Source organism: Rhyacophila brunnea, unplaced genomic scaffold (genome assembly GCF_057557595.1).
Source record: "Rhyacophila brunnea isolate RB1 unplaced genomic scaffold, BYU_Rbru_1.0 scaffold_22, whole genome shotgun sequence".
In the NCBI taxonomy this organism is placed as follows: domain Eukaryota; kingdom Metazoa; phylum Arthropoda; class Insecta; order Trichoptera; family Rhyacophilidae; genus Rhyacophila; species Rhyacophila brunnea.
Genome location: NW_028232882.1, coordinates 5,213,661 through 5,239,044, shown reverse-complemented (window position 1 = coordinate 5,239,044; position 25,384 = coordinate 5,213,661). Strand labels below are relative to the sequence as shown.

At 31.7% G+C, this 25,384-nt stretch overlaps 1 protein-coding gene across 1 annotated transcript in view; it reads left to right on the top strand.

Annotated features, from left to right (window-relative positions):
- Positions 1–25,384, top strand: part of IRSp53 (Insulin receptor substrate 53 kDa) — an 804,117-nt gene that overhangs the window by 15,705 nt on the left and 763,028 nt on the right. The gene's annotated exons all lie outside the window — the stretch shown is intronic.

The window sequence follows — 25,384 nt, the reverse complement described above, 5'->3', positions numbered from 1 at the left end:
TTTGACACCACATAAGGAAAGGTTATAAAATATTCTAAAGAAAAAAATGGGGAGTAAATCACTCTAGTAACGTACCTAAACTATCAATCAATTTATAAAATATATAACCAGTATAATATTGTTATGGATTTAAAAAAAATGTGTATTGTTAATCCAGTAATAAGTATTTTAGATATATACCTAATTATGTACCATTCAGAATAATCATAAGACCGTATTCTTCAGATGGCTTTATGGCCGGAAACAACTAACAGAATAACTAACTCAAATATCGTAAAATTAACAAGAAAGTTTCCATTGAACACCATTATAATCACGAAAACGTCAAATCATTTGATACAGTATATTAAAATACACAATATTACTATCCAATGACGATCATTGGGTCTATTCTATACACAAGACGGCTATCGACGGCTAAAGTGATAAATTTAATATTATCATTTTATCATATTTATGTCTTAAGGTATTATAATTGTTCAGGGCTTGAAATGGACCGAAACGCACCGTAGCGCCGTTCCGGTTCACAAAATTTCCAAAATTATCATTGAAAAAATAATTTGACCATCTGAGTTAGATATAGTCCATGTAAAAAAAAAATCTAACACTTATTTTTATAAATTATACATAACATTAGATAGGAATGTAATTTTTTTCGGAAAAAAGTATTTAGAGTTGCGGTTCGTAAAATTTTCCAATTCAAGCGCTGTAATTTTATTGTTACAATAACATAGCCGTATAAACTGTCAAAACTGTATATCTCGCTCTAAAAGTTAATACAGCCAAGAAAGGGGGTGTTAAAACATAGCACTTTTTATTAGCTAGACAGTTAACTTATTGTAATAATTTACCTCTTCAATACACAAATAATATAAACTATCGTCGATAGCCGTTTTGTGTATCAAATACGTTTGCATGCGTGGTTATCAATTCAAAAAAACTTATTTGAAAATTGTGGAACTGCACCCACGTCCATCACAATCCGGGCTAACTGTGTTATCAAATTAGCTACTAGGGCACTCCCCAATATTGGTCACCACCATTTTTAATATTTATAAATCAAGATAATAATATGAACAAGACTAATATTGATTTATAGACGGCATCAGAATCTCTTAAAAATTTTGTGTTGTTGTATTTGAGCTTGCTAAAATTTTTTATTAATTATTCAAGAGAGATTGAAGAATCTGGAATAGGTTTAAAAAAAATACTAATAACGTTATTAATATAAATATTTTTAGTAATCTGTAACCAATATTTTAAAACTCAACCATAGTAGATCAAATGGTTAACTTCGTATCGGGGATTCCGAGTTTGATTCTTGGTGAAATCACAATACATTAAAATTATATGATTCTCTAAAAGTCTAAAACCTGCTGCTACTACTACAACACAATTTAATTTTGTAATTAGACCTCGAAGCCTCATCTAGTGTTCAAATAGATTTTTTTAAATATTAATTAAATAAATCAATTAACATCTTTTTAATTTATATACAGTTAATGACATCATTAAATACCTTAATTATTTTATAAGAGTTTTATACTTAAGAGTAATATTTCAATCAATGCGGACGCACTTTTGTTTATCAATGATACAGCATAACTCGCCTCAACTTTCTCGAGAGGCTATTTTTTATGCCGAATAAAAAATACCAAGGTTATTATTAATGCCAATATTGTGAGAGTGAGGCTTATCATACTTTTTATTCTGCGAGCAGTAATAATAAATATCAAATAAAAGCATGATAATTCATAATAACCGACCAATGGGATAGTGCCCAATGCTTTATTGTGCTTAGACGAAATGCTTTGTTGTTCACTGCTGGTCAGTTAGATACGTTGTATTTTCTCAAGGCCTTTTGATACTTGATGTAAATTCTGAACGGTTTTTGATAATAGTGCATGATAAGCCAATTCATTATCTTAAACATGCTGTCGTCATATTGGAGTACTCCATTTTGTTATTTCCATAAAAGGTATTTTCTGATATATTATTATGTTTATATTATGTAAACATTCCAAATTCAAAACGTATTGCTCATTTTATATAAGTACTATTTAAAAAAAGAAACAAATGAATGTCGCTTTTTATGTCACAAAATTAAGAAAAAATAAACGAACATTCAATCTAATGTCACTTCCATACAAACTACCTTTATAATATGATAATTTATTCGCTAATGGTAGAAACGGTAATTTTTTAAATGTATTCATTTTTTATTTATTGACAGTTACTACGAATTTAAAAACCGATCAGACGAATTTTGGTGCCGTGAGAATTTTTAAAATACATTTTCTGTCTATGATAATATTTATTACGTATTTAATAAGATTGCATCTGGAGAGGGTAAGGTAGACAAACTACTTTAAAGAAATTCAAATGCCACGTAGCAGTATAATATGCAATTAATCGAAGTGATTGGGCCTACCTGCAAGAATGTAATGGTATTATTGGTTCATCAGAATAATTTGGTATATTGTCTCTGTTGACTTACGATACCTACCTACATTTATATTCAGTTTCTTGGACAGTATATACCTTAGAATTGCTATCTAACAAAAATATGTTTGAGGTGGGCAAGCTAAAAGCAGTACTATTCAATTATCTTTTTCTTCCACGGCGCTAAATCCCGAGGTGGGATTTGGCCTCCTCCACAACCGCTCTCCACTCACTCCGGTCTCTCGCCACACTTCTTCAGTTACCGGGTCTTCCTATATGAAGCCAGTCCACTTCTACGGCGTCAGCCCATCTCCTTCTTGGACGGCCTCTGGGTCTCTTCCGTTGGGGTAGCCACTTCGTCATGATCCTTGGCGTTATAACTTCAGGCATTCTCTCCACATGTCCCGCCCATCGTAGTCTTTGGGACTTACAGTATCTTATGATTGTTTGCTGTTTAATCAGCTCTTCCAACTCGTGGTTCATTTTTATTCTGTAGTTCCCATTTTCCAACGTGGGTCCAAAGATTTTGCGGAGTATTTTGCGCTCAAAGACAGCTAATTTGTTTTCCTCGTTTTGAGTTAAGCACCAAGTCTCACAGCCATAAGTGACCACTGGCCTTATAATTGTTTTATAAATTAGAAGTTACTATTCAATTATACCATTTTTATTTTTAATCACCAAATAACAAATCTGATACCACACCACATTATTTCTTCTCATAGGAAGTTGTTCCGGGTAGCCAGTATTATATTAATTGTATAAAAATATATATTATTGTATATTTTGTATCACTTGATAATAAATTGCACATTGAAGTGGACGAAGTCGGTTCTGATTATTATTAAAATATGTGAAACATTACGACATATTTTGTTTTATTTTAATTCATACTCGTATGTTCTAAAATGATAATTTAAATTGTGTTTCATTCAACTGTCTGCAGAATTTAATATGATTTATATTATTATCATTCCTCTTGAGGGTTTCATATATCCTAAAAATTTCTTGGGCTGAAAGCGTGATAAATGTTATTGTTTTCAAATGAATGGAAAAGGACCGAGAATTTTTGCATATAATCAAAACCAGAAAACTACAGTACGTCGTTAACATTATCGGAGAACAAAGGTACCTACAGACTCTCCAACTCGTTATTCTCCAAATTTCAACGGTAAACGCAGCAGAGGACGTTGCCGAATTTTTTGATTTGAGCATCTCCGTGATTGGTACGAGTGTAGCTCTAAAAGTGGCGAGGGGTGGAAGTAGGCTGTTAAGATTCGACATACAAACTGCACACTAAACATTGTCACTTACTTACAATACGTCACAATACTTATTTTTTGTTTTCATTGAACTAAGAATATAATTTGCAGATAGCGTTGGTTGGTTTTTTAAATTCAATTAAACGTTGTCTCAACCAAATAATAATAGTTTATCCGACAAAAATAGTTAACACTTCTTCGGTCATACTTATTTGTTATCGTTGAATTAAGAATACATATTACAAATGGTGTTGGTTAGTTTTTTAAATTCATTAAAATTGCTTAAACCAAACAACAATCGTTAAATAAATATTTATCTATCAATAAAATATCTAAAATTATGTATGGTTTAATAGCATAATTTTAGATGTTTTATAGATGAACTAATAGAATTTTAAAAAACTATCAAAAACCATCTTGAAACTATCAATGAAAACAAATACGTTATTTAAATAAATTAATACATAAAGCCTTATTTTTATTGTGTCGTCATTATGAGTGTTATTAAATACATGAAATAAAATAGACACTAAGTGCCCGAAAATCGAAAAAAAGTGAGTATGCAGAAATTTTCTATGTGCCGTCGCTAATATCATAAATACATGTCTTAGTGCCAAAAATATATATTAGGGCTTTTATTGATATTCAAAGATGGGTTTGTGTGTAAGAGGCAACGTAATTATTTTTAAAATAGGCACTGAGTGCTGTTTAGTAATTAGTTAATATGTGTCATGATACTTATAGGCACTAAGTACCGTTTGCTTAACATTTGTATCCTGAGACTTAGTTCTTCATTTTCGATCTAAAGCTTGGCACTTTGTCCTTTTTTTATTTAAAAAAAAAAAATATTAGTATTGCGACATAGTGCTTTTCTAAAATAATATCGTTCTTAAAACGTGTTTATCTTGTAATGTTTAATTATAAATTATATTTTTTTTCTTCTTAGGATATTAAAATTGTATGTTAAATCTATTGAGAATCTTATAAAATGGTGCTTTTATATTATAAAAAAAAAGAATTATTCATTAAAACTCTTATATCTCAGATTCAGTTTTTTGGTGCTTAGTGCGTATTTTATTTCGTGTATAAAATTTAAGACTGAAAAGGATAACATATAAAAATAGATCATCATTTATAATATTCTATAGTTCTATGTCAGAGCGCTGCTTGCGATGACACTGTTATATTGTCATCCTCTCTATTTGTCTATTATTGTGTAGGTATTATTAATTGACATCAAAGATATACGAACTTGTACATAAAAAATAAACCACATATATTATATTATGTGATCACTCATCACTGTTAGCTTCAATAATAATTAGATATGGAATAAATACATGTTTATTTTTACTATATTACATTGGTAGTTGGAATTTCTGATTTTTTTATAATGGGGTGGATCAAAATCAGTCAGTATATTTCTATAGTAAGTAAGTCTCTAAAACCCGCCACTGAAAATAGTAGTCTGTTTTCAAAGTGTCATGTTAGTAACAAATTTAATAATATATAGGTACTACAAATATTCAAACGATACGGTAAAAGTACGTAGATATTTCTAAATTCAAACGCTTCCTCATTGCATTATAAATTTGATTCTAGTCAATATTGAAAGAGATAGACATATACGTAAGTAAGACGAGAGATGGAGAAAGAACGATAGAAACTTTACGAAATAAATCCCATTGTTGATAAAGCTAAGCAAAAAAGGTTGTCTTCACTTCTGGCATTTTTGCATTTTTTTTTGTCTTGTCGTTAAGAATAAAAAGTATTCATCTCGTTTCCCCTTTGGCACTTTTCATGTTACTATCTCTTTTTAATAGCTATTAAAATAGGAATTTTCTTATTTTTATTCGGGCGTAGAGTGCTCGTCGGCGTGTCGCGTAAATTTCTTTTATGGCAAGTGTATTTGCAGATTTTTTACTATTGAATGAGCAATAGAAATAAATAATATAACCATAGAGTAAGAAATACGACTAGATAGAGGGTATCGTAATACGTACATGATACATAGTAGACAGTGTTTCCCAAAGTACGCGTACCCCTTGGGGTACGAGAAGAGTTTGGTGGGGGTACGCGCTGTACTAGATTTTAGCTGCGACTGGTGCAACAAGCATTAATACGACATCAATACAACCAGTGACGTCCCTAGATAAAATGCCGCCCCTAGCCAGCGCCAAAATGCCGCCTATTTTTTTTAACAGTATTTTTATCATCCTTGCATGAGTCCAATATCTAAAAAATGTCTTGTATGAATACATTACCAACAAAATATCAGAATAACTATTCGCAAATCTGCACGTGTCGTTTCTGGTCACCAAGGAAGTGGAAAGGCAACGGAAGTAAACTAGATATCGCAGACCCGATAAAACCGGTGAGCTGATTTTTTAAACTTTAAATTTAGGTACCTAGCTATTTCTATATATTCCAAATGACTCCTCGATTTGCCGCCCTTCGTTTAACTGCCGCCCCCAAGCCACGCTCAATATGCCTACCCCCACGGGACGTCACTGAATACAACATCCATGATAGAAGGTTTATCGCATGCGGAAGAAGAGCAATTGTTGGAATTAGCTTCAGACGGATTCTTGAAAATATATAAGGAGTGTAATTTAACATCATTCTGGTTACAGATGCAGCATGTGTATCCAGTTTTAACAGGAAAAGTCCTGAAAGACATCTTGCCTTTTCTAACTTCATATCTATGTGAAGTTGCTTTTTCAGAAATTGAAAAAAAAATGAACAGGCTTTTAGATGTAGAACCGCAACAAAGATTAAAATTAACAACCAGGGAACCAAATTATGATGATCTGTCTATCATAAATAATTTCATCCTTCTCATTAATTATAATGACTGTTATTTATAATATAACTTTTATGTATTTTATTATGAATGAATTTTATTTTTCGTTTATAACTATTTTGTTAATATACTAAAAAATGAAAAAAATAAATATATTTTGATTGTTATTAAAGTAAATGCATTTTTTTTGACGAGGGGTACTCAGTGTTACGAAAATTATTATAGAAGGGGTACAAAGATGTCGAAATTTGGGAAACACTGAGATAGAGGGTATTGCAATACGTATATGATACATAGTAGAGTATCAATTGTTGGGATGAAACTATTTATCATGTGCCCTCTGTAACACAGAGGGATGAAGAAACTTCACCCCTTACTATTTTAGTCTCAAATCTAAATTCACTGCCTACTGCAATTTATGTGTTGCTATCTTAAGAAGGTAAGTAGTGGTTAGAAAATATTTACAATTATTATGATTTATACCGAAAGCAATTATTTTGCAACCTTCACGTAACTTACCGTCAAAAGTAAGTTGTATTATTCTGTAGGCTTTCGGAAAATTCTTTTCCCTAGTAGAATAATTCGCTCTGTTAAATAATAATTATTCCGATGCGTTATCATGTACGTTGGTTACATATTGTAAATTGTACTTAAACTGTTCACTGTATCACAGTTCACCATGAGCGGTTGTACCATAAACAGACAGCCATATCATTAAGAGCGCGTTGTTTTTAAATACTAAAAAAATTATAGATTTTTAATTTCTTTTTTGATTTCTACATCTAATATTTTGTACTATTAAAGTGCATATTGTCATCAATTACTTAGGTGTACAAAATATTTTGTTAAGGGTTTTGAAAAATACGTACAACTTGCATCACTGTGTATTCTGTGCATCTGAGGTTGCAATACCGAATGAAAATGCCAATATCGGTATTTCGGAATTTCCGATTGAATACCGGTATTCGTGAAAAATATGAAAAAAAGTATCTACCAATAAATATATGCATATAAAAATTTCTTTAAAATATTTATATTTTAAAGCTGACATGCCTAAATAGGTACATATTTTATATGTAAACTTTTAAAAGTACGAGTAGGTAAAGGTAAAATATGTATGAGATGCTGATGTTTACGAATACCTAAAACTATTGGAACTTTCATTGTGGTTATATAAACGAACAGTCCGGGATTTTAAATATATCTACTTAAAAACACACCTGAACTTCTAAAATCCGCAAGCGACTGGCGAAAATATTTGGATAAATTTAAAATTACGGAAAGTAGGCACCTACTTTCCTTTATTGCAAACGTATTTTGCAAATCTTCAACGGAAGTAAACCAGACATCACGTAACCCGACAAAAAAATATAGTCTAGTTAAAATTTTAATGTTAATTAATAGATACATTTTGTTTTCACTTTTAATACCGAATAAATCGGCATTGTCTGATTTTTAATACCGGTATTTCAGTATTGCAATCCATAGGTAAAATGCTCCACAAACAACGTGATCTTAATGCTATTCGGTTATCTGTTTCCGGTACAACGGCTCACACCGAACTGTAATCCGACAAACTGCATGCGTACACGATGTATGGTACTGCTGTATGTGTAAGGTATAGCCACTTTTATAACATCATGTAAGTGTAATCGATCGGTTATTTTTTACGTAAAGATAACCTTAAAATAAATAGGCGTACTATGTTATCACCGATTTCATCACAGAAATGTGTGTTGAGTTTTTGCCTACGTACGAAGGTATAGCCGATTCGATCAAAAAGCAGAAAAGAAAAGTGTCGGCCCACTCATCCGTGGGGACTTTATCAAGCGAAAACAGTTTTTTCTCATTCTGCGCTTTTTTCATCACAAATTCGTCCCGTCACGCGTCATTTGTCACTTGTAGTGCCGCGGCTAGTGCCGGGGCGCAGCGGCAACAGATTCCGGCTTCAATTCGATTTGGACGTGTCCGAATGGCCGACGCTGGGGGCGAAAAAAATAATATCCGAAGGGCGGCAATCTGGACGCTAATGGAAAAACGATAAACAATTCAAGTGTTGAAATATTGCGTTATCGCTAAGGAAAAAGATGACGAAATGTTGGAATTCTCTTTAACGTCATCAGCTGACGAAATTGCATCATGTAGGTGTGTAAGTAGGGATTGCAATACCGATATTATTTTATTTATCGATAACGAAATACCGATTTTAAAAATAAAAAATACCGGTATTTTTGGTATTAAATAAACATACACGTAAATATATGTTTTTCAAAAATTAATTAAAATTGTATACGTTTTATGGTGCCAAGACTCAAATACATTGACTGAAATCAATAAAAATTAAATAAAAATAAAACAAAATCTCTCAAATATACTTATAGAGTTATCGCGATGAATTAATGTATTTCGTAAAAGAAAAAATTCATGGCAAATATTTCCAATTACCTATTCTATAATTATTAATTCAACGTTTATAGCACATCCAACAGAAGTTGGATTGAGAGTTTTTTCTGTACTCAGAGTTAAAAAAAAAATCTCAGTTCTAAAATATTATGATTTCTGGATATTTACAAGTTGCTATAAAATATTGTTTTAAATAGATTTTAATAGTTATATTTATTGAAAAGTACTTCTTTGTTTATATATGTTTTGACGAATACCGGTATTAATACCGGTATTCAATAAGAAATACCGAAATACCGGTATTTATATATTCATTCGGTATTGCAATCCTTATGTGTAAGTATATATAAAGAGAAAACGTCTACACGAACATATTATATCATTGGCGAAAGGTGGAAGAAGGCTGTTAAGATTCAACATAAATAGTTAAATCTAAACTTTGTCAGTCATACTTATTTGTTTTCATTGAACTAAGAATACAATTTGCAGATGGTGCTAATCAGTTTGTCAAATTCAATTAATCCCTGCCTAAACCAAACCATAATGGCTAAGATATACTATGGGCGATCTGACACAATTAGTGCACACTTTTTCAGACATGTTTTCGTTGAATTAAGAATACATATCACGGATGGTGTTGATTAGTTTTTTTTAATTCAAAGCCCCTATAACAAACTATAATAGATAAAAATATTCTTCTGTCTATAAAATTATGTATGGTTTAATGGCCAGGTCGCACATCCAAGTTTGTATCGACTGCAACATTATTAATATTTAAATTTACTAAATTTGTTATTATTTAATAATAGTACTGTGAAAATTATAATGTTTTGATTATCTTAACACTGAATTTAATATTTTATTTAGAATTATTGTTTTTTATGATTATGTACATATTAAAGATGTTTGAATTCAATATTTTTTAATATAACGCTACCTGTCTAATACCCGGCAAAACATAATTACATAAATGTCTTGTGGTGCAGACTGGCGTGTGTATTTAAAACTTCATATATATTTCTTACAAGTATTGATAACGTAGGTAGGGCATTCCTTAATATTAAAAGTAATGTGTTTATTGAGCTAAGTTTAACTAAGAAAATAAGTTTGTAGTAAGTATAAAATATTCAATGAGTATTATTATTTTTCTATTGCATTGTCACAAACACTTCGCAACCTATCTACTCTAAGCCCGGTCGTACAGATGCTGCTTATTTGTTTCGATTAGCCGCATGACGTCGCTGTCCTGGCATGGTCACGTCATGCGTCAGTATGCGCGGAAGAGAGTTGCAATATTTTCGATGTTTTGATTTATGACCTAGTCCCAGTCGAGACGATTTTGTATGTGCGACCGGGCTTGGAATAATATGCCCATTTTTATTAGCCATTTTTTTAAAATTACAATAGTTAAAATTAAACTTACTAGCATTTATTTGAATAATTGTATTAATCGATTTTTATAAGATGTCTAGGTGTGCATAACCTGCTTATGAAAATTATAGATAATCACTTATCACTTCATTATGTATGTATGGAATTACACATATGACGTAATGTGTACACGTATTATAATATATTGATATATGTCATCATCATCATCATCAGGGGCGCGACAACCGTGTGGGTTTTGGCCTCCTCCAACAGCTCCCTCCACCTGTCCCTATCCAGTGTGGCCGCTTTCCAATTCGGTATCCCCAGAATACGGCAGTCACTGGCAGCTCCATCCAACCATCGAATCTTTGGCCTGCCTCTTCTTCTACGCCCTGTTGGACTGCTGGACATCACTCTCTTTGTCGGTTCATTGTCATTCATACGGTGCATATGACCTAGCCAACGCAGTCTCCCAATCTTAATTAATTGAACTGCGTTGCAATCTTCGTACAGCCCGTAGAACTCAGCATTATATCTTCTCCTCCAATTGGTGCCGTCTCTGATCGGTCCATATATACGGCGGAGAATTTTTCTTTCAAAAATGTTCAGATTTCCGATGCGTAGGTGAGCACTGGCTTTACAAGTGTCTTGTATATATTATGTTTAATATATATATATATATTGATATATGTACCTACAATGAATTATTGTTGTCTTTTTAGCTAGTACAATTCATAACAGATCATAATAATAATAATATTTTGAAGTCTTTTTTCAAAAAACCACCCCCTGTGTCATGGCCCCCACAAGGGAGGGGTGACAGGGCTCAAGAGAGGCCCGGCGTGACGGGTCGATCAGATATGTGAGATATTATTTTGTGTTGATACTCGACAACTTCATAATTCAAGTACCTACTTAGATGTATTAAAATAACAAAAAAATCGCTAAAAATACACTGAAGGTCCCTTACTTTTACCCAATTTATTTACTTACACAATTTTGAAAACGCTTTTGCGTCACGCATGCCATTATACATAGGTAGGGGGGCCCGCCAAATATCTTGGCCAGGGGGCCCGCTTTAGGATGTGGGGGCCATGCCCTGTGTAGACTAATATTATTGACTATGTCTCATAGTTCATGCCATTATACACTTCTATACATTATCGAATCGTTAAAATATTGCCAATACACTTCAGTCAGAGATATAACTTACGATAAACGGTACTTAGAAGTCGCACAGATAGTTTTTTGTCTTTGGAAAAAGTCGTAAAACCTTTTTGTGTTGACACAATAAGTAACAGAAGATCTTATTGAAAATGTCGGCCAAGGAAAAAGTGGACACACAGGCGAGACAAATTCCTGCACTAGACAGTATCAGACACTACAGTACCGTTTCTAATTCGCAGCGTCAATATAACTGGAAAATATCAACGTTTAATACTCGCTTAGCGGTAAATCGACAATATAACAATGGTTATTATTTATTAATAACCTGATATTAATATGATAATATAATATTAGAGATAATAAGAATCATTTCAATATTTGGTTATATTAGATGATTTTGTATATAATGCGGTAAATAATTCACAAGAGAATGTAACATTATTTTTATTGACCATAATTAATTAGAAAACACAACAGACTCGATCTCACATCCATCGGATTCTGACCAATGTGCTTTATCAATAAAGTCTTTTAAAATATTTTTTTTATAGTTAATATTGCCCAGTATTTTTTTTTTTCTATTATTGTTTTTAAATTTAATTCCTTAGCGGAAATATAAATAAAACTCTATCTTGATATCATTTTACAACGTTTTTTTAGCTCGTATTCTTATTTGTCCGGTGGTTCTTTGTCCAGTACAAATCTTGCAATCGATTTTTAACTAACTTCCCGACTAGCTCGATATTTGAAACTTTTAGAATATATCAGAACACGATGCCAATCCATTTTTTAATACTTTTAGCCATCTTTAAGAAGTAGAATTGAATTCATTTTCATTTAATTCTGTTTTGTATGAAAAGTTATTTCGACACCATTATTGGTTGCTAGGGGAGGGGTTTGGGTCCTAGCAACTAAATTATTAATATATTTGTGCGTTACTATGGAAATCAATATGAATGTCAAAATGACATTTCAGTATGATTTCAATCAAGTACAAATTTTTTTGATCGTTTAAGCTAGTCAAAGTCAAGTTTATATGATTCAATAGAAAATTTAAAAACGTTGTACTTATATAGAAAGTTCTTTTTATCTTGTAATTATTTTGTAATAAATTGTTTCCCAGTAATATTAAGGTTTTGTAGACTGAGAAAAGATTATAATCCTATGGTGTCAGCAGTGGCGAAGGGTGGAGGTAGGCTGTAAAGATCCCACATAAATAGTGCATTTAATTATTGTCAGTCAAACGTATTTGTTTTCATTGAATTAAGACTACAATACCTATGTAGATAGTGTTTTTTAGTTTTTAAAATTCATTAAAATCTGCTTAATTGAAACCATAGTAGATAGTAGTAAAAAAAATATCGTAAAATATCTAAAACTATACTATTAAACCATACACAATTTTATTTTAGATACCTACTTGATAGATAGAATAATATTAATTTTTGTCGATAATGGTTTAGTTAGGGATGGCCTAACGACTTTTAAAAAACTTACCAACACCATCTGTAATAGAATGAATTAAGTAAGTATATACTTACTTAATTGAACGGAAACAAAATACGTTTGCCTGTAAAAGTGTGCACTATTTTGGTCGGATCACCCATAATATATCTTGGACTATTATGGTTTGTTTTAGGTAGGGGTATTAATTAAATTTTAAGAACTAACCATCACCAAATTCTTTTTTATTCATCTTCAAATTGTATTTTTAAATAAATGAAAACAAATAAGTATAACTAAGAAAGTTTAGTATGCACTATTTATGTTGAATCTTAACAGCCTACCTCCACCCCTCGCCACTGAGTGTCAAATTATTAGAATATTATGTTGAATGTGCCATAAATTCCCATTTCAATTACCAAAGTTTTCGAGGGTTTTTAGTGCCGTATGAGGTCTGGTATATTATCTATCCTGAAGGTAAATGATACTTTTTGTATTGTGTATTTATTATTATAATATCATCATCATCAGCCGGGGTCAATCCACTGCTGGATGAAGGCCTCCCCAAGCTTTCTCCAACTCTCTCGGTCTTGTGTCGTTCGCTGCCACGTATTTCCGCCGAACTTTATTATTATAATATAATACAATCAATTGACAGTCTTTAATAATGGATTCAAAAAACATTATAATTTTACTTACAATAATAATTAACGTAGAAAAAAAACACGAATAAAAGTATTTTTTACGGTGTAAATTAGCTCTGAATAAATTATTGAATTGTCTGTCACACACATTAAATCCGAAAATGAATTTAAAATGCAGTTTTAATTCCGTAATACCTTATAGAATGTTGATTTTTTTTTTATCAAATATTAAAATTTCCATAATATGGGAGCGTGCCAAAATGCTCTCACCAGGCTTTTCGGTCAAAAACGAAGCTCTATGAATAATTATTTAATATTGAAGTGTAAAGAAAACTGAAGTGAAAATGTATAGGAATATAGCTGATAATATTATGATTATATAATAATATATTGTATTCATCACCAAAATCTTTGCTGCATGAAAGTCTCCCTAAGTTTCGTTAATCGATTCGTCAGAAGATTTAAAAAGGAGCTTCGAAACAATTATTAACTATCATACAGTTATTAAATTATACAACGATCTTAAAAAAGATGCGCAATTCTTAATTTCTTTTCGATCATTTCGATTCTAATTATCCTTATTCTGATAATCCACAGAGTGGAGGTTTGTATTAACAGATTTTGTTTTTACGAGAAATGGATGTTAGCCACTTGCTCAACCTATTATGTCCAAACCCTGACTCACACACAAATTGAAAAACAATATGTGTACTTGCCAGACCCAGGATTCTAACCTGGGACCCACGGCACGGTAGTCCAACGCTTAAGCCGCGCGGCCACCGTGGGCGTTTTTTCACAATTTATAATTAAACATTACAAGATAAACATGTTTGAAGAACAATAATATTTCAGAAAAGCACTACGTCGCAATACTATCAATTAAAAAAAAAGTCAAAGTGCCAAGCTTTAGATCGAAAATGAAGAACTAAGTCTCAGGACACAAATGTTAACCAAACGGCACTTAGTGCCTATAAGTCTCATGATGACACATATTAATTAATTACTAAACAGCACTCAATGCCTATTTAAAAAATAATCACGTTGCCTCTTACACACAAAGCCATCTTTGAATATCCATAAAAGCTATAGTATATATTTTTTGGCACTTAGACATGTATTTATGATATTAGCGACGGCACATAGAAAATTTCTGCATACTCACGTTCGTTTCTCGGGCACGTAGTGCCTATTTTATTTCGTGTATTTAATAACACTCATAATGACGACACAATAAAAATAAGGCTTTATGTATTAATTTATTTAAATAACGTATTTGTTTTCATTGAACTAAGACTACAATGTGTAGATAGTGTTTGATAGTTTTTAAAATTCTATTAGTTCATCTATAAAATATCTAAAATTATGCTATTAAACCATACATGATTTTAGATATTTTATTGATAGATAAATATATTTTTAACGATTGTTGTTTGGTTTAAGCAGTTTTTAATGAATTTAAAAAACTAACCAACACCATCTGTAATATGTATTCTTAATTCAACGATAACAAATAAGTATGACTGAAGAAGTGTAAGTTATTTTTGTCGGATCGTCCATAGCATACCTAAACTATTATTATTTGGTTGAGACGTTTAATTGAATTTAAAAAAACCAACCAACGCTATCTGCAAATTATATTCTTAGTTCAATGAAAACAAATAAGTATTGTGACGTATTGTAAGTAAGTGACAATGTTTATTGTGCAGTCTTTATGTCGAATCTTAACAGCCTACCTCCACCCCTCGCCACTCTTGGAGCTACACTCGTACCAATCACGGAGATCATCAATCAAATTGATAAACAATATGTGTACTCGCCAGACCGAGGATTTGAAACCTTATAGCAAAATTATAAACTGACGCATAGACCGCTTAGCCATCGTGGGTTCACAAATTATGTATCAAATATTTCCCAAACAAATAGTACTTATACAAAAAAAAAAAATAAACCACTAATATGAATGGATATTATTACTGTCATATTCGATAATAAATATGTTTAGTTGACGTGACTCTAGAAAAGAGATGTGTTGATATATATATATATTTTTTAATTTTTATCATAGGGAGGGGGGGACTCAACATCATTCATAGCCTCGAGCTTCCAACTCCATAAACCCGCTAAAATTGTTAATAAATAATTTTGGCCGTTGAATCTTCCGCTGAAAGTTAAAAAATAAATTAAATTATGATACCCTACACAAAGCATACTGAATAGGTTTTTGGAGTATCCACTCAACGAATTGCATTTCGTACTCAAAAACCGAAAACGAAAATGGCGGTTTTGTTGCGTGCGTTTCTTTTAAAAATCGAATTAAAAAACGTCCATTACTGCGGTTTAATAAGTGGGGCGTGAGATAAATAAAGAAACCGAACACTTTGATAAATAATTTTCTATCAATTATTATTTTATGTGACAATAGAAAATGGACGATAAAATAAGTAAATACACGGTATTTGTTTTAAACAAAGTATACAATGATTAATCATTCACGACTTGCATCTGCGCCCAATCTATGTCACTGCGATCCATGTTGCACACAACTTTCAGAATTATCTAACTAATTTGTCTTTTCATATCACTGGTTCATGGACATCACTGAGAGCTTCGCCATTCTAGCGAACTCACTCAGTGTACATTTTATATTTTTCATGCTGTAAACATTTTAATTGAATAAGTTGTTTACTATGTTTTTATTTATAAACATACCATCAACAATAACGGACCATACTTCAAACGGTACACGAAAACAGATTATCAAGATAAGATGACTCGCTTGACCTAATAACCAGATGAACTTGCCAAAGAATTATTTCAGTTAAGGTTGGTATCACATTTGACAACTAGAAACCACACTTATCACTAGAAACTAGTCACGATAGTGTTAGGTGCTTAGTTTTTAAATAAAGGACCTGTATCATCAAAAGAGTCAGAGATAATCAGACTAAGCTGACTGCCTGTAAGACTGCGAGAGATAAAGATTACGGAGTAAACATAGTAATCTGTCTACATAGCGCTTACGGCATCCAGTCAATGAGCCGCAACATCTATGGGTCTCTTTTCGAAGTCACGCCGCTACAGTTGTAATATTTTATAAAATCAATTTGTTTTTTTTAATGAACAACGTTGTATTTTATTTATAGCAATGGAATAAACTACAGTACCTCGGCCACATTATGAGAGGACAAAAATACAGCATTACCCAACTTGTCATTCAAAGAAAGATCAATGGTAAGCGTAGCAGAGGACGGCGCCGCATTTCGTGGCTTAAGAACCTCCGTGATTGGTACGAGTGCAGCTCCACTGAACTGTTCCGGGTAGCAGACGAAAAATCCAAGATCGTCTTGATGGTGCCTGACCTCCGCTAGGGGATGGCACAGTAAGAAGAAGAATGAAATAAATGGTCTTTTGGTGACCAGATAGGACGCCCAACAACTGATAGGGCCCCAACTTGAGCAGTTTTTCTTTTACACTGCACATTTTTGGATATTCCCAGAGGATGTGGTTTGCATCCTATAAATCTTTGGCACATATATATGAATGTAGGTCCAGCAACAACACCAAGCTCATATACTTTGCTAGTGTCGCCACTACGGTCAGTTAAGAATTGACTGGTATTATGATGGTCGGGAGTTAAATCATTTTTAATTGTGTGTCCCGGATTTTTGTGTCCAAAATTGGGAGCTAACCTTACATTGGCACTGCTAATTGGGAAGGCTATAACTGTGTTCTTTCGTGTATTTTTACGATATACCTACGTAGTTACTATTCTTATTATGTTGGTTTTATTTTAATATAGTTACTTTATACCTACCATCTTGAATTTGTCATTTTAAATATTAAATACGCCCTAGATAGCCAAGCGGATAATATGTCGGCCTGTAATATTGTATGTCCCGGGTTTGAATCATGGATTTGGCAAAAAAAACACATGTTGTTTGGACATAATAGGTTGAGAAAAATGGTTAACATCAATATCTTCTAAAAAATATGAATACAACCTCCACTCTGTGGAGGTTCCTATGATCTTCTTAGGGTCGGACATGGTTTAAAAAATGGACTATACGTAAAATAAATCAATTATAACTTATTCTTTCTTCTTCGATGGCGCCACAGCTCAAGTCGAGCCCTGGCCTCCTCCGCTGCCATCATCCAGCCGGAACGGTCCTCCGCACGTCTTTTCCAGTTCATGATTTTTAGCAGCTGGTTGGCATCTTTTGTAATGTTGTTACCCCATCGTGTGCGTGGCTTTTCCACTGGCCTTTTCCCCCCTGGATTTCCCTAGAGGATCTTCTTCGATATCCGTGACTCAGGCATGCGCTGGACATGGCCTGCCCAGTTCAGCCTCTGGAGTTTTATAAAGGTGGAGAGTTTTGAATATTGGTATAAGCGGTACAGTTCCGTGCTGTACCTAATTCTCCACTCCCTACCATCATTCATGGGTCCGTATTATAACTTATAAAATATATAATTTAAAAAATATTGATGTGACACGAATCGGTCGGATTTCGGTGTTATGAAATTTCTTTTATATTGGCAATTATCTTTTGTCATATTCTGAATAAAAATTTTAAATTTAAATTCACACTTTTGGGTTATCTGTTTATTTCCTGACATAATTGTGATATATATTGCGTATTCACAGAATCCACTGAGTTATCACACCAATCAATATAAATTAAGACGTGATATTTGATGATGTAGTGGCATATTATTAAGACGCGATATCTAACTGCATCAACAACAAAACACTCGGTGGCTAGAAAGTAACGTAACTTTCTAATCTGTTTTTCGATCGCAGTGAATTTATATCGAATACAAAAAGCGACTTTGTGGTTTGATTATATATTTTGTAAATCGAAATATCTCAAAGGCTGCCTCGTTAACAAATAATACATTTCCAATATGTAAATCGATAGACTTGCGCAACAAAGCCGATCAGTCTACTTGCTCAGTTTAATTATTGAGAAATAAAAGACATTTTTAAAGCCTTTATTTGTTCCGGGTTGAATGAAACATAGAATTCATTTGTTTATTTTGTCTTATTATTTTGTTGCTTACGGAACCGTAGCTTCTTTGATAAATTTAATATTATTTGCTCTCAGCGTACGTCAAAATGAAGATTTTATGCTATGTACCGTTTTTAAAAAAATATATGTTTTTTGGTTTGGTACATGTTCAAACACACGCGTTACATGATCTTACTCCCTACTTCATTTATCGTTTGTCAATTTATATGTTACGGCTGTATGTTGTAGCTTAACCACTGGGGAATGCCAATAGAAATGGCGTATTTCAAAAAAAAATACTACCTTATTCTTAGATCAATAATTATAAAGCAAACATTATTCATAGAATGTTTATCACATTTGAATGTTCTAAAACATAGCTTAAAATAGTATCTTTAGAATTATTTTCAAATGTGTAAATCTTGCCCATTTTTTGAATAATAAAATGCCTAATTCTTGTCAAATTTGGGATCACAGAAATAATCGATATAATTTTTTATCGTAAATATTTCATTATAATTATGTCGACATAAATTTTACTAATGGTTTTATAAATGCTTTTAAAAATTAATAAATAAAAAAATCTTAACACCACTTCACATGTACTGAAATGTGACTATACTCTAAAACATTAGATCGAGAGGTTTAAAATAATACTATTTTATGTAATAAAAATAGTTTATGCAGTCATCAAATGTTTAAAATAAATATAAAGGATAATAAGGCTTTAAAATTATATACATAATTATATTATCTACAACGTTTAAGGAATGTCCAGGGTTATGCTCTGAAAATAGCATAAAATCTTCATTTTGACGTACGCTGAGCATGTGGGCCGTTAATTCATTTTGTTTACAAACGTATTGCATAATAAACAATCGGTGTGTGTGCGTTGGCGTAACAAAACAAAAGCAAAACTAGCCCTTAATTACCTTGTTAAATTACACACTCAAGTAAATGGACCGCTTATTGGAACGCTGTTGGTTTATTTCTATACACTTTAACTTATATTACTAAATTATATACCTAATAATTATTTATCGTTGTTTTTAGTTTTAAAGTAACAACTGTCACTATGACGTTTAATAGTTTGTTTACGTAAGGAATTGCAAATGACCGATAATAATAAATTCGCTGCCTAGGCAACAAAACAATTCTAAACTATAATATTATACTGTATAATCATCACGATTGGAGTATCATAGTGAGGCGTAATGATAGTGCGTTCGGCTGATAACCGAACAATCGGTGGTTCGAATCCAATCAAGTGCGTTCATTTTTGTGTGAAAAAATAAATTATGTGTTACATGTCACACGCCAAAAATACACTCTGATATGATTTTCCAAACGCGCATATAGAAATATAGCTTCAAAAAATTCTCCTAAAATTTTGAACTACCAGTCTAACTTTGACCCATTTAATTTTTATGTTTTTCGATTTAAAACTGTATCACAAGTATCGTATTATTTTATAACTTTGATGTAACAATCAAAATAGATAAAGTGAGCTAAAGTTAGACTGTTAAATAAACTTTTTTGTGATTTTTTTATCGAAATAAGTATATTAAAATATAACGGTCAGTGGTATAAAAAGCTTGTTTTCTCTTCTTTACATTTTGACCATGATCGATCCAAATATAATTATATGAGTTTCCACATAGTGAAGTTTTGTATTGATTGAATGTTGGTCTGAAGTCTTAAAATAATGTTATGGAGTAATAATTGCATATCTTCCTCTAAAATCTTGTATAATGGTATTTTTTATGTACTTTATGTACATATTCTATATATCTGATGACCTTCTATTATTTTTCTAGCATACATATTTATATATAGACACATGATCCGTTGATAACTCTAAATACCTACCTTAATTATCGATTTACCAACTTTTGGCAACAAGAAGTTGAGGTACATAAAACAAAGTTTTTTTATTGCAGTGCTTCATGTCAATAGAAGGTGTTAGTTCGAATGAATTCTTGGTATGAAAGAATGACAAGAATAGTAATTGTATGTTTAAGGTTTTAAAAAATCAGCATATTATACCACTATTGCATATATTTGAATTAAATCTTTAAATTAAATAATTGAATACTATTAAATCATACATAAAGCAAGTCATAACTAAGATGACAATAATATTATGTACAGGTAAAATACAATTAAAATTTGGTTACCAACAAGCTTGTTTTAATATAATTATTATAAGTATGTAATTAATTGAGTTAGTTAAGTTGTTAACCTGTAGAATTTAATATTATTTATATTTTAATTTCTTATAAGTATGTAACACTTTTGTAATAGTTTTTTCTGCAGATTTATGCAGCAGGCAACACCGTTTGCGTTGCCGAAGATTTCGTTAAATATTCATGCGCTTAAATGGGGTGCAACCACCATCGCCACCCCCACCGCGGCGCTGGGTGCGAGATGTATTCAAATTGAGTCAAGTCCAACGCGGTCGGACTTGCGGCCTTTCTGACTTTTCCACCAGCTTAGCGGTTCAAAGATAATTCCATGCAAATTGTAAAATTCTCCCTACCACGTAATATTATCGGCTCTTCGATTTTGCGTTTTTTACGCCATGTCGTCGATATTTTCGCGGGGAATTTTAAAAGACCCTTCAAATAACGAATGTTGTAGATATTTAAATGAATTTGGAAGAATTTTTATTTAAAAAAAATGTTATTCTGCCCTCGTAACCGTAAGTGCGGTAGCATATGCGCATACAATATAAATTGACTTGTTGATATTTTAAGTAGATATATTATATTCTCTATAAGCAATATTTCCGTATATATATATAATATGCTAATAAAAACAATTTCTACTTTATACTAAATACTAAAGGAGGCTTTCATCCAACAATGATTTTTTTTTCTTATTTTGTTGCAAATTAAATTAGGTCCACTTTTGTTTTTGTGTTTCATATCAGTTAAAATTACTATACTTTTCTGCCATTGAATAGTTCATTAACTACCAAATCCAGCTCAACTCACTATTTTATGTTCTCGTTAAATAGTAAGTTATTTTCTGTGTGGGTAATATCCAACAACCAATATTGATACATTACTTAAACAGCACACCTTCTTAATAAGTTTATAGTTAAGTCATTTTAGAGTAAAATTTTATGGAGATAACTCATTTTGTTTAATCAGTGATCAAGTATCTTGAAAGACTCAGTTTAAATGCAAAGTGGCCATTTTGTGTAAATATACAAAAATGTTTTAAAGACGATAGAGTAATATTTTATTCATTTTGAAAATTTAAATTGAATGCATTAAGAACAAAAAAGATTTACATCTTTAATTATATATAAAATCAGGCGATTTTTTTTACATTGCCTGTCTATAAAAAGCTCTCCATATCTCAAAGCAGTTCATTATAAAAAGCTCAACGAAGAAAAAATACTAATTACCAGAGCTAATGAAAGAAAAAAAACCTGCAACCAAAGTAACTAAGTAAGTACGTACAGCGTTGGTTTAGTTTGTACATTTTTAAACGCTCTTGAAAATTAAGATTCTTAATTAAGTAAATATTAAACTAGTACTTATGATACAAGTTATAATGTTGTACACTAAATCAGTAATTATACTAATAAAAGATATACTATTTAAAGATACCTAGATAGAGTGTTTTTGTATGTACGAGAATTAAGTAGTCCTTTATAAAATTATAAAGCTTTCTTTATATTGTTTTGAAAAACAAACAATTGAAAAATAGAGATATTGAATGAATCAGACATCAGTAATTATCAGGAAATGTAACATAATATTTGAAATACGATGGTTATTGATTCAAATCCCATTCGTGTAATATTAACTTCAGTTATGTACGAAAAATTATGCACATATATTAAATACACTCATAAATCTTGGATACTATTAAAGATTTAATTAAACAAATAGTTTCAAGGATCAGAGATATTAATTGAAGTGAGTTGTATGAATTAATAAATCAAGTCAGATATATTTTTTCTTTAATTTGTACGTCCTTGATAACATCAGTTGTGTTTTTTTCCAAAGCGTAAAATTAACCTATCATAGTTATCTTAAATAAAATAAATGAATTTTTTTAAAAATGACTACATTTATAATATAATGATGTATATTATATTATTATAATTAATTATCGCAGGGTCATAAGTAATTCCTACGTTATCAAATTTATTAGGATTAGAAACTGTTCTTAACATCGTTATCCGATTGGCAGTTTTTGTTTTCCTCTCCGTAGATAATTGTGGTATCTCGCAATAACTCTATCTAAGTGCGCCCTCGAGTATTCTTTATGGGTGAAATATCTTCCTCGAAGCGGTATCAAGTCGAGTTATGTCTTTTCTCACAGGGCGATATAAGATATATCCTTGTCCGGCGCGAATTTATTTAGCAGTTTCGAATAAACATGTCGGTTGCACAACGGACAGAAAATCATAAAAATGATTTATTTGTATTTCTTTATTTGCGATGTGAAACGTCTTGAATTGGCGTTAAAATCACCTGTCGCGTCAGAAAAAATGTCATTGAGAGACGCTTCAAATAGTTGATTTGTAGTTATATAATATATAATAATTTACGACAAGCTACAAATATTATTTGTATTACAATATATCTAAAAATAATGAGTATTTTCTACTTTATAGATGTTAACTGTGCATTATTGGGGGAAATACGTGATATTCATTTTCTTCTACGGCGACAAATTGAGAACATTTTTACTTTATTGATCACTGTCTAGAGCAGTTTGGCAAAGGTGGTTTGGCGGCTTGGCGGCTCTCGTGGTGTAGGTGCGTAAAGCGCTGGCCTTCCATCTACCATCCGAGAGCTCCGGGCTTGATCCCGGTGAGGTCAAAATATATATTTTTTTCCGACCTTGTCCGATCCTAATAGGATCATATGGGCATCCACAGAGTAGAGGTTTGTATTAACAGATTTTGTTTTTTACGAGAAATGGATGTCAGCCACTTGCTCAACCTATTAGGTATATACCCTGACTCACACACAAATTGAAAAATAATATGTGTACTTGCCAGAACCAGGATTCGAATCTAAGACCCACGGCGTGATAGTCCAACGCTTAAACCGCGCGGCCACCGTGGGTGTCTTAAAATATATTTACATAATCTTAAATGTAAATTTCTCAAGCCTGGGAGTTTTGCCACTGTAATCATTGAGCTTCACAGCCTATTTTGGTGCTTAACAAAGAACACTGATGGCTAAAATTATTAAACATGCTTTGTCTACTGATTCTCCGAATGCTGGTTGTCCAAATTCGAAAGAAAATTTATTTGTCAAAGTAACCGAATCCAAAATATTCAAACAATTTTACTTTTCTGAAAATTATGTACCTAATTGCAATAATAAAACTAAATAAATAATAATAACAGACGAACAATACGTCGCACAGAATGTAGACTACCGAACGTGAAATGAAAATAATTGGCGCGCGTAAGTAACCGAGGCGGGCTGTCGTCTATAGTTATTAAACGTATATTTTTCGAAACGCCTTTACGTCGGAGATCATGAGTAAAACATGTTCCATGTTAATAAATAAATAAAAAATAAATTAAAAACCCTTTTTGATCTATTATGAAGATTTATAAGCTTCGGAATACGGTGACTTCCCTGTCATAATAATATTATATGCTTTATCGTTGATCCTTTCTTTGGATGATGGGATTATCTTATCATAATATATCTGACGTAAATGTAGTTGTCTAGTTTGAATATTATTAAATTGAGCTTTTCCTTTCATTTGAGGATGTAAATATTAGTCACCCTGTTGGTCCAAGAAGTTTGTTTATATCCACACTCCCAAATCAAGAAATACCATGTACAAGAAATACATTTTTAAACATCACTCAGGTAGATTTGGTCAACATTTAGATTTCATAAAAATATAATATAGATCACTAGTGAATCATTTTTCCGGCTTACTGTCTTAGTAAAAAGATTTTATATTTGGCTATGATGGGAAATCCTTTGTAAATGGTAGGACATGAGTTAGTTCAATGGTGCGATCAACCTAGAACAGTTTGACACCATGAATAGCAAACACTTGGCATTTAGATTTCTCATTTGATTATAAACATTCCAAGTATGCAGCTTCTTCAGAAATACAACTTAGAATGCATATAAATTCAAACTAGGGATTCCAATCCCGGGATCCGGAACTATTTTAGATACCTATGAGTCCCGGGATTGGTAAACATAATCCCGAAACTTGGATTGATTTTTTTATCAATTTTTATCGAAAATAAAATAAAAACGAAAAATAACAGAAAAAATACTTTTAATAACATACAACTATATTAGAAATAAACTGAGTTGGAATGAAGTTTGATTTATTACCCATGTGTTACCAATTCATTTTATTTTTTTACATAAATTAATAAAAATGAGAAAGATTCGAAAAAAACAATTTTTCGCACTTTCGTGACATAAATTTGAGAAATAAAATAAATAAAACAAGAAACATTTAGTTAGACGTTTCTACCAGAAAATGCTATTCTGGAGACCCACTAATCACAGGGGGAATCACCGGATAATAAATAATATTTTTTTGCTGCCTTAGGCAATCGTAACAACATCAGAAAAAACTAAAAAAAGTAACACTTTATGTTAGCTTGTATTTATTGTCAACATAATATGTTATTTTTTATTTTAATTGAACTTGTATTTGTTATCTTTTCATAAATAAATAGAACTGTGTTACTCTCACATTATTATTTACATTACAATATCATTTACTCCATTACATATATGCAGTGACGTCCCGTGGGGGTGGGCAGATTGAGCGTCGCTTGGGGGCGGCAGTTACACGAAGGGCGGCAAATCGAGGAGAATCATT